Genomic DNA, 13,040 nt, shown 5'->3' with positions numbered 1-13,040 from the left:
GAGCGCTTGCGTTAGGTAGCCAGCGGCCATTAAACGAGCTTCTTGTTGTCATAGACTAGGCTCTCTAGAATTCCAACAAGGACTACTGAACAGTATTTATGATACATAGGATAACAATACCATGCTTTACCAAATTCGAGTGTGAATTCGAGACTTTAACTATAGGCCAATACCCGTACCTAGCATCTTTACTAAATATTTTGAACGTGTACTGCACAAGAAATTACTTCGGTTTTTGAAAAATCATCAAGTAATTTCACACGAACATCAGTTTTCAACGGGGTAAGTTATCGGAGCTAGCCGTACTTCAACAAAAGAACTAATAATAAAAAATACCGAAGAATATATGTATACTGAGGGAATGTAATTACGAAGAAACTTCTTCGATTCACTCAAACATGAAGTAATTTTCCGTAAACTGCCTGCCCTCTTACGGAATTAGAAGGTGCGTGCTAAACCTTATTAAAAACTATCTGCGAAATCATAAGCTATACGTTACAGCTGGGTTCATCATCGTCCAAGTAAATGCCCGTAACCACAGGCGTACTACGAGGCTTTATTTTAGAGCTGCTTATGTTATTACTTGATATAAGTGATATCATAAGAATCAAACTAACGAAGAGAGAGAGAGAGAGAGAGAGAGAGAGATAAGATAATGCAGAGAAAGGCAGGGAGGTTAACCAGAGGTAGTAAAATGCTTTTGTACGTGGATGACGTGAACGTTTTCTTACCTGGTGCTGATATATTTAATAAAGAGATAGCGGCATTAGGTCGCTAAAGGAGTTGCCAAAGTGGCTACATGTAAACAAACTTCAACTCAATGTCAACAAAACAAAGTATGCAATTCTTAGCTCCCCAAGCACGCGAGTAAATAATCATCTTAGCCTTCATTTTTCCAATGATCAAATAGAGCGCACAAACAGAGTAAGATTTGTTAAGTGTTGGTTTTCATGAAAGCTTATCTTGAAATGAGCATGTTAACCATGTAAACGTTAGTCTGCCACGCATAATAATTACTTAAGGAAAGACCAGACATCAAATACCGGTTGAGTTCAAACCAAGAGTGTATTTTTCTTTGATACGATCACAGATAATGTATTGTGCTTTCATGTGTGGCAAAACTGCTACTACAACTAACATCAAAAAGCTAGCGACGTTGCAAAAAAGGGTATCCGTTCCCCTCAAAGTTTGTGAAACACGGATTCTACAAGGAATTTCCATGATCGTTACAAATTGTTATCAGTAAGAAACTACACACCTGCCGACTCGCGACGTATATTCATACTGAGATTAGAATATCCACTATAGTTTGAAAATACTTATTTCATGATAAACAGAATTTTTCAGATCAAAAATGTGTGTTATCAATTGCCAAAACTAAGAACAAATTATGGCAGATAGTGCCTTAAGTACTTGATCCTTGCTTTCTTGAATGATAAAAGAAATATTCAAAGTGAAATTCAACAAGCAAAGTCCCTGAGACATTTCGGAAACCTACTTTATAGAGATTTGTTAATGGGCCAATCCTCCTCTTGCACTGTTTTATTCCTGGGCTTAGGGAATATCAAACTTGGCACTTGTGCATATTCATTTTTTTGTTGAGGGGTACTGTTTTTCTTGTGTAGTCTATGCAACAAGAAGTTAGTGGGTTTTATTTGCCTAATTACACAATGTTATTTAGTTATGTGATCTCCTAAAGAACTCATCTTACTTCTTGTTGAAGAAATTTTCTGTTACTTGTTTACGCACATTTCGTCGACATATTTAGGTCGATTTTGCTAGAGTGCGTCAAAATTTCTATTCCCTATTCGCTTTTCTTAATTTTGTGATGGGATGATATTATGTTACCCTTGTTTCTCGAGCGTGCGACATATTGAGGGCAGGGATCTAGTGAGTTACTACAAAAGAGCTTGTTGGTGCTTATGCTTACTTATCATACTGTTCTTGGTGCGAAGTAGAAGAACATGAAGCAGGGAAACCGGAAAAAAGGAGAGAGACAGTGAAGGGCCTCTGCCTCTTTCCTTTCTACCTGTTTCTTCGTGTTCTACTTTGCAGCAGGAACAATCTGTTTAGCAAAGCTTGACAGGTGCAAGCGAGCACCTTTAGTCCGTAGTTTTCCTTGGTTTCTTTTACCTTTGTAATATATTTTCCTGTGTTCCAAATGACTATGCAACTAATATTTGCAGCGAAGGAAAGTGAAACGGAAATACACTGAAATTGACAAATAGTACGCCTATAGAGTGATTGCTAGGTCTGGCATGAAAGATTAACATATGGTCGAAGGTCGAGAAACTGGAAGCTGCTTTCAACCGGTGGCTCGTGAGTTAACATAAGAGAGGGAAAACTACTTCAGCCGTGCTGCCAGAAATCTTGACTTTCCGGTCAAGGATGTCCTGCCGAGTGACCTGTTTTTAGCAAAGTTAGACATATGTTTCATGAACTGCCTCCCTAGGCAGCAATGTTTGAAGAATTTTTAGGTACGTGGATGATGTTGTAATCATTCAGGACAAATGCCCACCATAGTCTTGAAGGGCTGTGCCGCGGATAGATTTCCTCATGCAGTGCATCGACTGAGTAACATAGTGGGGTCTCTGTATGATTTCTTCACATTCTGCTTCTGCACTGGCTAAAACGTCATAAGAAGCTTGGGAAATCACTTTCAGCAAGCAGCAACAACACTACTGCGCTTGAAGCTTGCGGTGGATACATGGGAACCCTCATAACGCTGAAGATTCGCGGAGAGATAGACAAAATATGGACTGTTTTGTTTCGCAACAAAATCGAATTAACTGGAACCTGACTGCATTGCTAAATCAGTGTAGTTATTCTGGAATTAGCTGTTTTGCAGTACTCAATACGGTGGTATGCTGCACTCACATGTTACAAAAATGCAGAACTTGAAAGCACACGCAACATGCAGACTGGCTGAGGCGTAGACACACAGTGTGTATTTCCCAATACAAGCCGAGGTGCGCTTTTCAAAGCACTTGCTCGTGAACGTATTGCTGTAGAATTGCAATATTTATTCTCTATCCGGCATATTTCAACATTGTGAAAGTACACGTTAGTCGCGCGAATCCTTGTAGGGAAACTGCTAGCAATTAGCAAGAAAACTTTAACGTCGGGGAAGAATACGCTACACAGCAATTGCCTTTCGTTTGCGACCTTGTTCTACGAAAACGCGTTAGGGTATTTGTTTGTCAGCTGTAACACGGCGCGAAATTTAGCTTCTGAAAAGGCAACTATCGCAGAACGACATCTAAGGAAGGAAACTTCCAAGGTAAACATAAAAATAGACGAGACAAGCAACCTCTGCAGGTCGTCTGGACAGTGCTGGCTGACGATGGGTCAAATTTAGACTTTTTTATTCATAAGAACTTTCACTTTGTCATTGACCCGATGCCCTCGTCAACAATATGCCCAATATCACGACTGGCTGGCAAATGCTCTTGCAAAGTTCTAGCGCAAGAACCGTTCTGTGAATGCGCGCCCAAAAGCATGCGTATACCACGGGGCGTGTGCTTCGCTACACGGGCGATCGAACTCTTCGACGCAAGAACGCCCTAGCTTTCCGCTCGATTAGTCTCCTAAGGAAAGGTCCGCCGGGTCGCCTGTCATTGTTTACTCGGAACTTATAAATCATCGACTCGGGCAGAAACATCCAGATTTAACAAGAGGGAGAAAAAAGCGACGTAGTATAGAGGCGTGCCTTTTTCAAACAAATCGACACCGTTCGACGCACGCCTGCACTGCGGGAATCAATCTGCCTCATGACACGGCGTGTCCTTAGCGGCTTGACAAGCAGCGCCTTGCCGGCACTCTTAATGCCCCCGCAGACAAAAGAGCCGCCGCTCAATCGTCTATCCAAGCAAGCAGCGCTGAGTAATGAACGCGCTCACGGGCGGGGCGTTTTCCCCTTCCCTACAAAGATAACTCCCGCCGATGTATTGCGTGCGCTTGCAAATAGCGTATACACTTTGAGGCCGGGCGTCAACGTGTAATCAGGACAAAATGCATTCGGGACGAGGAAAGTTTATGTATGCTTGTTCGGGTCACACGGAAGGCTCGCGCCGCTACAGCGCCCGCGCAGTATATCGCTTTCTCTTCTCCGTCACTTGACAACGCGGGTGGCGCTGGACAGCGCCGGCCACGCCCTTTTCGGGACAAATGCATCGCGTGGTCAGTTTTTTTTCCCCCGTTTAATAGAGCTCGAACGCGCCGGTCATTCTATTACATCATCGCTGGCGCCAGAAGATGCAATAAGTCTTCGACCCAGGTGGTCACTTAGTGGACCTACGTGATTCCAAGACTCGTACCGCTCAATGCAGCAATGGAAAATGGCGATAAGGCATAGCACATCCAAAGTTGTGTTTTTTGCGTCCAAGTGTGCGGGGAAAATCTATAGTATACGCAGCTCAACACAATGTTTGCTACCAGCCAGGGCAACGCCGAAGTCATCATTTCATACACAGCAACTCCACGCTTAAACTCTTCTTCGACAAAAAGAACTAACCCCTGACTGTGTCTAGAGAGGAGCCAAGCGGTTCGCAGGTGAAATTCGGGAAATTTTGCCCTTTTGTTCTCCCGCTTAGCGACAAACCTAGATTTGCATATATTTCCCGTGAAATATATGCATATCTAGAGTGGAATTCGCAAAGCTTCTCGTTGCTAATTGCTCTTTGTCCTTCGCAGGCGGCCTTCGCTATGTCCAACATCGTGATTGACTACGACCAGCCCGGACAGTTCCATAGCGTAAATAAGTCTCCTGTGAATACGGGTTCTGCTGTCCCAAACACGGGCAGCGGCACATTAAACAATGTAACCCTCTTGCAGGTGTATAAACAGTGCTTGGTCTATCTATTGGATAACTCCCTGACCCTTAAGGACTAAGCTGAGATTATGGATGTACACAAACGTAGTTTTCCTTTTTGCTGAGCTTTAGTGGCAAGTAAACAGCCGATACGAAAACTATACGGGATAAGCTTTTATAGCTAACCCCGTCAGACTCTCGTGTCAAACATTTAGGGACCCGTTAGGTTGTCCAAATTATGACACACTCTTCAACTATATACGGCTTCTGTCATAGAAGGTGTAATTTACGCTCGCTGTCGTGTACAATATAAAGCTTTTTTAACCTTAACCATAACAGTAATAGAAATGTGAAAAAACTAGCACACTCGAGGGTGCAAAAATTTTAAGTGTCTGCATTGGTTCGCACGTTTCTCGGACTCACTTTCCTCACAAGAATCGATCCTCCAAAGATTCTGGCCGTGAAGCGGCTGTCGTGCCACGGAACACGACAGGGACACCACCGGGGCCGCATTTGACTCCCGAGAAAGGGTCGACTACAAATCGGTTGGGGACGCTCGTTACGGGTCCGCGTTAGGTCATTTGGGACCGGCCGGCGACATCAGCCGAGAACTATAATGCGTCGCACCGCAATGGCTTCCCAGAAAGCGTCCGCTCAGTATGGAAAGAGAAAATGGCGTGATGGAATTTGCACGTCGCGGTGCGACGTGTGTTGTCGCCGGCGAAGAGAAAGAAAGTAAAGCAACGACAATAAAGAAAAAGAAAAGCGAGACACACGCGACTTCGCCGTCGACTGTTGGGCAGTTATATAGCTCATCGAGGTCAAGGCGCGGCCAGCCGCGATGGCCGCGCCAGTGCCCGAACCGGGCCGCCGGAGCGCGAAAAAGGGATGACGAGAAGAACAAGACCAAAGAACGGCTACAGGCAGCCTCGACGCGTTTACTCTTTCTCTTTATTTCTTTCCTTTTTTTTCCCCCGGTGCAACGGTTCAAAGCGAGGCGATGCGCCTAGTTGTTTACAGCTGTCGCACGTACTGGAACGCCGCGTTTGAACGGCCGTCCTACATTCAGAAATGCCAAGGTTGAGTCGTGAGTGAGTTGATCTAAAAGCAGCCGAGCCCCCGCGGCAACAGCGAGGGCAACCTCGCGATCTCTGTGACAGCAGATACTTTCAGGGTGGGGTCGGTATAGCCAGCAATAAAGTGAGTTATGCGGGGAGGGGGAGAAAGCGAAAGATGAATGAATGGTGTTGGGGTCTCGGTGCTGACGCCCGTTATTGCGAATGGGTCGCAAGCCCCAAGGGTAGCGTTGGCCTGGCGGCCTGGGGCACTGGAAGCATCCGAAGGTCCCGGCAAAGCAAGAGTAGACTGGTAACAGAACAACTTGTTTATTCTAACATAGCAAAAGAGCGGCCGGTCAGGTCGACCGAAGTGGAGAGATGGGAGAGCACGTAACTCAACAGTACAAATCGGAGCCTCTCTCCTGGCGTCCGGGGGCAGCTGCTCTTATACTCTCGGCGTCGCGGGCCAGAAGGAAGGTCACGGGATGAGCCCACGCGACGGCGGAGCATGAGCCCACGCGACGGCGCGCACGGTCGAGCCGAGAGACATGTTGAGCCGAGTGTAGTGACGCATCGCCAACCCGCCGACGGACAGACCTCCTGGCACCTCACTTGGGGAGCTCCGCTCCCCGGCTGCCGCGCTTTGACAAGCGTGGGCACACACACACACACGCACGCACGAAGACACGTGGCACTGAAACACGCCTGGACACGCTTGGCGGGGAGGCGTTGCGGCGGCGTCGAACGGGCCAAAATGTCCGCCGCTTTGAACGAAGCCCCGGCGTCCGTTGCATCCGCCCCGGCATTACCGCGCGTTGTAGGCGAAACGTAACAATGGCAGGGAGCTAGGTTAACCGGGAATGAGTCTGGCTGGCTACCCTGCACTGGTGTTGAGTAAAATGGAGGCAAAGATTAGGAAGAGAGAAAATTCAGTGGTAATTTTCGCTGACGTAGCGAAAGTTCTCTATTATGTACTACGGACTGTCGTTCAGTCAGAGTTCATGTAGAAATCACAGCAGTGCTTTTGTGGCCTTCTGCAGCTGTGACATGAAAGACCGTGGTCCCAAGATCTTGTTCAACTAAATATGTCTTCTGCCCAGTTTGTTTAGAGGGGTGCGGTGATGGGGAGGACATTTCGTTTTCAAAGGATGGGCAACTGCACAGAACTAGAGTCTCTTCGCCACCACAGCCATTCGGTTTTCCAATCATGAATGATTATGCACAGATGAATGCAATGCCCAGTTTTGCGTGTGCCGAGGTATGCGCGGCCGGCCGGAGCTCCGGACCCCTCTTCATGCAGAGTCAGCGACGACGAGAGCTTTCTCGGCGTAGAGTTCTTGGTACAATCTTTGCATGTTGCGGTGGTTATAAGGCGAGAGCCACAGAGTGCCTGCGAGCTGCTTAAATAACACCCCTGAGTCCACAGATTCCCCGGACAGTCCCTAAGGACAAAACAAGGTCGAGGGAGAGAGGGTCCGGGCAGGTTCCGTGGTCCTAACGCCCCCCTCGGTGGCCGGCGTTTGCTGGAACCGCGCTGGGCTGTCAGGCCGATCTGGCGGTCGGTCAGAGTGGTGTGCCGGGAAAGTTTTATGGCTCGGCGTAGGCCAAAGGGAACCAACTGCAAGACACGGGGTCGAAACACAGCCCTCCTCTGGAAGTCGTCCCAAACACAGCAGGAGTCGTGCTTGGTGCGGGCGCCACCGGACGCTGGCGGGGGTGCATTGCTGCGGGCACGGGGAGGGGCCGAATAAGCAGAACGTGAGCCTGTGGCCGCTTCCGTCGAGGACGTCATGCGGCCGCGAGGAAGCCCGAGCCGTGCACGCAGTCGTCGTGTGCCCGAAGCAGGCACCATGCGGGGGTAAATACGGCCTCCATGGTTGCTTCACCATAGCTCTGACCTCCCGTGAAGTATAAACCCCAAGGCACAAACATAACACCAGGCGTAAGTGACACATTACTGTTACTTCACTTCGAAGGAAAACCAGATACTTGTTCCTTGGGTTTATAGTATTGGTAAGCGGCAAGGAACGCAATCATTAAAAGAAGAAACACTTTATTGGCCTAGGTGGTGCATGTTCTTTAGCCAGAATTGTCCAGATGTTGATCATATTGCATCCTGTGGGTGTTCGCCATGCTTCTCTCTCTGCAAATCCACTGTAATCTTTAATGTCTGTTTTATTTCGGAAATAAACTAGTTGGTTGTGTGCGCGTATCCATATCGTATATCGTCCATGTTCTTAAAGGGACCCTGAAACGATTTTGACAATTTTCTACAAACGTACTGAGTCGTTAGAGTAGGTCATTCTGATCATTAATTGACACATTTAAGTGCTCCGCGTAAAGCGTGTAATTTATTCTAAGGTTTTAAACATGCACATCGCTGCCGATCGCAGCGCACTGCTCGGCGGAATTTTAAGCCGCCCCTACCCATATGACCGAAATCACCCATATGACGTCAGTGGGGTGAGCTATCGGATTGGCTGACCAGGGCGCGTGATCGATAATTTTTCCAACTTTATGGTAAACAAATGATGTTCGTAATAGTTGGAATGTTAGTTAATTTGTTTTTATAAAAAGAAAGTAACATAAAGAGAATGCACAAGAACAATTTTTCTGTACACTTAAGCACTTCCGGTACACAGCAAGTGTCGTCTGCTTGTGTTACAACGTGCTCCGTCTTCGACGAGACCTCAACTGTCAGTGTCGGTTTGTCTTTTCGCGAGCGCTATGATTCGACTTTGTTGCGTTGTGGACTGCAAACGTAGCGACTGGCAATATGTCAAGCTGCGACATTGTGTCCCTCTGCAAGCCAGTGGACGAGCGGACTGGCTGCAGCGCATCAGACTGCCGCTATCCGACCGTTGCCAGGATTTGTGCGATTGCGCCCGTCACTTTACCCTGGAAGATTACTAACGCAATAGTGTTTCGCGAGTCCGGTATTAGGGTAAACGCAAGCGCAAGGGTACAGGGCCTGGCCGTGTCCGCTTGCGTCTCGTTTCAGGAGATGAATAGAAGCGCAAATGTGAATGGTCTGCACGGTGCAGCCACCTGGTGGCATAGAGCTCAACCACACACAGTAGCAGTAACAAAATGTATTCTTCTTTGCTGCTGGTGTAAATTTTTCGCAGGAGTGTAATCATTAACACGTTGTTTTTGTAAATGTTTAAAATGTCTTACACTTGGTTAGAGCAATATTAGCTCTTTCTTTGGCTCGTTAAGCTCTGCGCCAACGGGTGGCTGGACCGTGGAGGCAGCTCACGTACGTCTACGCTAAAGTTCCTTGATCAGCTTTAGTTTATGCCTCCACTGTGAAGTCTTCAGGTAGTGTGTGATTACCGGAATACCAGACACGTTCGGCGCTACGACAGAATTCTCGCAACGCACGCTGCTTCGATACTTCTCGCTGGAGTCGACGGCCAAGCGGCTAGCGGAGAGGTCACGCGCGGGCGGGGGCGGGCTCCAAAACAACCGGAAGTGGACGATGTGACGTCGCATCGTGACGCGGAACCAGTGAAGGCGGAGCTTAGCCCCGATCGCTCGGCGAACGAGTTGAGGAGGAAAAGCATGGCTAGGGAGGAGGGTAACATGTAATCGCTTGTAGCTCCATTAATACGTAACGCTTCACTTAAATTGTGGTGCGAATGTTCTACTTAAGCTGTACCCTACGCGTCTACAAAATTTGTCCGAACCGTTTCAGGGGCCCTTTAACAGTGCGCCACAATTCTCGCCATAAAAAGAAGCATATTTTTTTACTAGTTTTTCTTTCTTCTGTATACTTCAGGAGTAAGGGCACGCATTGACATAGAGTGCTATAACGTAAACCTATTACAAACATTTTTATTCCAATTTTGCAATCAACCATGCACAATTAGCGAAAAAATTTCGGGCTAACCCTCCTTCGCCTGTCTGACGGGCGACATCACGGAAACAGCGATATGATAGGTGCCCCAGTTATGCATGATTAGACCGAACGAAAGAAAAATTATTATTTCTGATTCAATGCCTTTTTCGAAATTATCTCTCTGCTACTGGTCAAACGTTTTCGGGCTTCGCCTACTTCACCTATCTGTCACGCGACATCACAAAACCACGAAAACTCACCACGTCAAAGTGACGTGTACAAATTGGAGACACATTAGTATGCTGAACAAAACAGAATTTTTTTCTGACTAGCCGGAGACTTCACCGTTCCGAAAGGAATAGAAGATGGCTGCCAGTCGATCGCGCTGAGGAACTGTGGGGGAGCAGGGATTTATTTAGATATAATAAAGATTATCGCGTGGCAGTATATGGTTATGAGCCCGTTCGACATGTACACGATATCCCTTTGCCAACTCTTTGCTGAGGATCCCTTCTGACGGCATTCTTAACCTTCCGCTGCTCGCCGCCGCGATATTCGACCAGCCATCGCAAGCTAAGTAAGGGGAAGCGGACCAATCGCGGATGCCGGCGCTACCCTCTTCATCCGATTATCTATTTTCACTTTGCTGACTCGGCCCGAACTAAACCCTCACCACTTGAGCGTGCTCTTCGCCACATGTCAGCCAATTAGATAAGAAAAAAAAAATGGAGGACGCTTAAGCTTCGCCTTCTAGAGTGGAACGCGACAGCGTTCCCGTCGACCCGCCAAGGGGTGTAAGACAATGGGCTACGGCGCAGCGACTACGCGCCCCGCATCGGACGCGGTGAGCGTCGAGCAAAGCAGCGTTCGGCGCGGCAACGAAATGTGCGCCTGAGCAAGCGACGCACGCCTGAGCCTTAGAAACAGCTCGTTTCTAAGGCAACACCGCATTCACTAGAGGCGCTTTTGTACCGCTTTGAAGCATCGAACTCGTGGCTCAGTGGGGACAGTAAACTGCTTACTTTGTAGAAAGCCAGAGACCATTGAACACGTTTTCATCGATTGCTGGGACCCAACATTTCATTGAGATATCTTACAACGTACACTTAAAAAAGAACTACCGATTACACCTCTTGGTATTCGGTATTTGCCAACCGATAACGAAGGAGGAGTTCCGTACGATATGTTTATGCTCCTTGGCCTCCACAGTCTGTGGAAAACGAGAATGGCAGTGCGACACTCGGATGTCGATACCCGTCTGGCGAGAATAAACTTCATCGAAAGTGTCGCGTATATTCGGGAAATATATCGTGCCCAGAGTGAGCCTCCCGAGTGGGTGGCTATTCTTGATGAACTGATCAAGCTGAAGCGATTTTAATATATAATGTTAGCCAAAGTGTGGTTGACATGTTTTAGCATTTGAATGTGTTCTTGGTTTGTGCTGCAAACAGGCAATAAAGAAAAAAAAAAAAACTCGTGGCTCAGTGGTAGCGTCTCCGTCTCACACTCCGGAGACCCTGGTTCGATTCCCACCCAGCCCATCTTGCAAGTTGTTTTTAATTCATGAAGTGCCTGCTGGGATTTATCGCTCACGGCCAACGCCGACGACACCGGCTTTTCTGCGACACGAGCTCCTTAACGCTGTCGCGTTAAAATTGCTCAATGTCGACAACGCTATTCGCTTTGGAATAAAAAAGCGACCTCCTATACAGAAGGAGCGCGTTTGATTGGGCTTTTCAAACAACGCTGCGGGTTACCGCCCAATATTTGCGTTGATGGTTGCGTAAATTTGACTTCAGGAGAGTGGAATTAAAACATCTTTGAATATTTTTACGTTATAAGGCCTATAGAATGCTTTCTAACTCAGCAACAGTGTTCACAGAGCCTTTCGGTTGCGAGAACTGTGTCGTTAGACAACAGAATTTGCTAATATCTTCGCATCACCACTGAACTGCACATGTTTTCACGAATATTTCTATAACGCATGAACTGCATGTTGAATATGCTGCGTGCTGCATGCTGCACTAGTGCTTACCATACAGAAATTGGGCTGTTGATCACGGATTAGAAGGAAGACGCGTGCATTACTGCTTTATTGCAACGACATCGACGATATCGGTGCTCTTCTTGACGTGCACGTTAAAGTTTGATTAGGTGTCAAGGTTCTTTGAAATGTGTGTTATTGTGGGCAGGGGTAGACGGAAGCTGGGACCGTATTAATAAAAACGTTACTGCACTAGAATTGTTCGTAGGAGTGAATTCCGGCCGATCCTAATGCTGGACATATATTAGTAGTGGTACATGTATGCGCCGTGGTGGGTGGATTGACGCCAAAAATATTCCGACGCCGTAACCATAAGCTGCGTTTGTGGGTGGGTGGGTGGATGGATGGATGGATGGATGGATGGATGGATGGATGGATGGATGGATGGATGGATGGATGGATGGATGGATGGATGGACGGATGTCTTGAGCGTCCTCGTTGGAACGGGGTGGTGGGTTGCGCCACCAATCTCTTGCTATTATACTGCCTAATGCCCTACCTAGGTGAAAAAAGAAAAAAAGGAAAAAGAAACCATGATGAGCTCCCACAACCAAATTTTCGGACCCCCTATTGTGAACTTTGCTTTTGTACGTCTCCGTTTTTTTGTTGTTTCCCTACTTTTCTTCCAGCAATCTTCCAAGCGCCTCTTACTAATCTCTATTGCGGATATGTTTACTTTTGCACAGGATAGCCAGCCTTCTCGAGCCTATCTATCTGTTGTGAAAAACCCTTGTTTTAAGGCATAAAAATTCTTTCAGGACACAAACGCCAAACTACACGGGAAATAATCGAGGCATTTCACATTAAAAGATTGGGAGAGACTTGCGTTAGCCTCTGTCTCTGTTAGAATGCGGATTTCAGATCTTTTTAGCACGTGTGTTAATCTCAAGTAGTGTCATTCTTGTTATTTGCCTTTTGGCTTCCCTACCTCTTGATATGTTTAACTGATGTTGTCATGTTCATATGCTGCGGTATTTGTAATCGCCTATATATATGTTGATAGTTACAATAAAGATTTAGTTGAGGGTTAGCGCTCGTCCTGTTTGCTTCTAGTTTCTGTCTGTGTAACTTCGCGCTACAATTCAAGATCATACTTAGGTGTCCTCGAATTTTTTTGTATGCTGCCTTCAACGAAATACGGCCGCCGTGGTTGGGGCATCGAACCCACGAGTCGTGCTTAGCAGCGCAAAGCTATTACCGCCAGGCCACCGGGTAAATGTTACCCCCGAAGACCTTATACCTACAACGCACGATACCGACGATGACATCCCACAGAGTTTGTTGCGT

Source organism: Dermacentor andersoni, chromosome 4 (assembly GCF_023375885.2).
Source record: "Dermacentor andersoni chromosome 4, qqDerAnde1_hic_scaffold, whole genome shotgun sequence".
Classification (NCBI taxonomy): domain Eukaryota; kingdom Metazoa; phylum Arthropoda; class Arachnida; order Ixodida; family Ixodidae; genus Dermacentor; species Dermacentor andersoni.
The sequence above is the reverse complement of the archived record's forward strand: the minus strand, read 5'-3'. Positions refer to the sequence as shown.